The following is a 934-nucleotide window of genomic DNA, read 5'->3' as shown; positions in this document are numbered from 1 at the left end:
GGTCGTTTCTTGAATCCCGACTTTTTTTCCCTCCCAACCGGCGTGATTGCGCGCTCGCTCTCGCAGTCGTCGACCAATTACCCCGACGGTTCGCCGACATGACGAATGGCGTAAGATGGCGGAATACTATTAACCACACCGGATTAATGAAGGGAGCCGAGGCCTGGGCGTGATTACCAATTAGCCGCGACGAGATTGAACCGCAAATTGATTCCATTGTCTTGTGAATTGAAAAAAAAAGGACGTTCACACCTGGAACGGTTCGGGGCGTTCTTGCAGCCTTTGTTGATCCGTCGTTATTTTCGCGGGTTCGCCTGGCGTGCGGGTCGTATTTGTCTTTTGTTTTAGTGTAGCTTATGTGACTTTTTTGGCGAAGGTTTTGATTATTATGCCTTTTTTTTGTATTTTTTTGTGTGATTCGCTTATCTTGTAATCGTGTTTTCATTGTTTTTTTTTCTTTTCGTTATGAAATCTGGCTTGTGTTTCTGTATCTCATTTTCCTCTCTTCTCATCTTCCATTCTTTCTGTTTGCTTCTCTTTGTCGTCCTCTCATTCTTTCTCTCTCCATCATTTCTTTCTGTTTCATTTTCTTTCTATCTCTTTCTCTCTATTTTTTCTCTTACCCTACTTTTTTCCGTTTTTCGTCTCATATCGCTCCTTCCTCTCTCTTTTTTCTTTATCGTGTCTTCATTGTCTCGATCTCCCGATTCCTTCTTTGTAATTTGTCTTCTTTGTTCTCGTCTCTCTATTCTCTCCTCTTCCTGGTCTTTCTTTTCTCTTCCTATTCTTTTTCTTTCGCCTTCCTCTCCCTTTCATTCATCTTCCATAGGTTTTTCCTCCTGCTCTTTCTGTCTCCTTTTTAATTTTTTTTCCTCACTGTATTATCTCCCTTCTCTCATTCTCCCCATCCTTTGAATCTTCTCTTATTTATCTT

At 41.3% G+C, this 934-nt stretch overlaps 1 protein-coding gene across 1 annotated transcript in view; it reads left to right on the top strand.

The window, feature by feature from the left end:
* The window catches only part of LOC119587126 (protein patched-like), a gene marked incomplete at its 3' end in the record, with an annotated part of 106,921 nt that overhangs the window by 45,901 nt on the left and 60,086 nt on the right, over nucleotides 1-934 (top strand).

Source organism: Penaeus monodon, chromosome 22 (assembly GCF_015228065.2).
Source record: "Penaeus monodon isolate SGIC_2016 chromosome 22, NSTDA_Pmon_1, whole genome shotgun sequence".
NCBI lineage: Eukaryota > Metazoa > Arthropoda > Malacostraca > Decapoda > Penaeidae > Penaeus > Penaeus monodon.
Note: the sequence above shows the minus strand (reverse complement) of the source record. Positions and strands in the feature narration are given on the sequence as shown.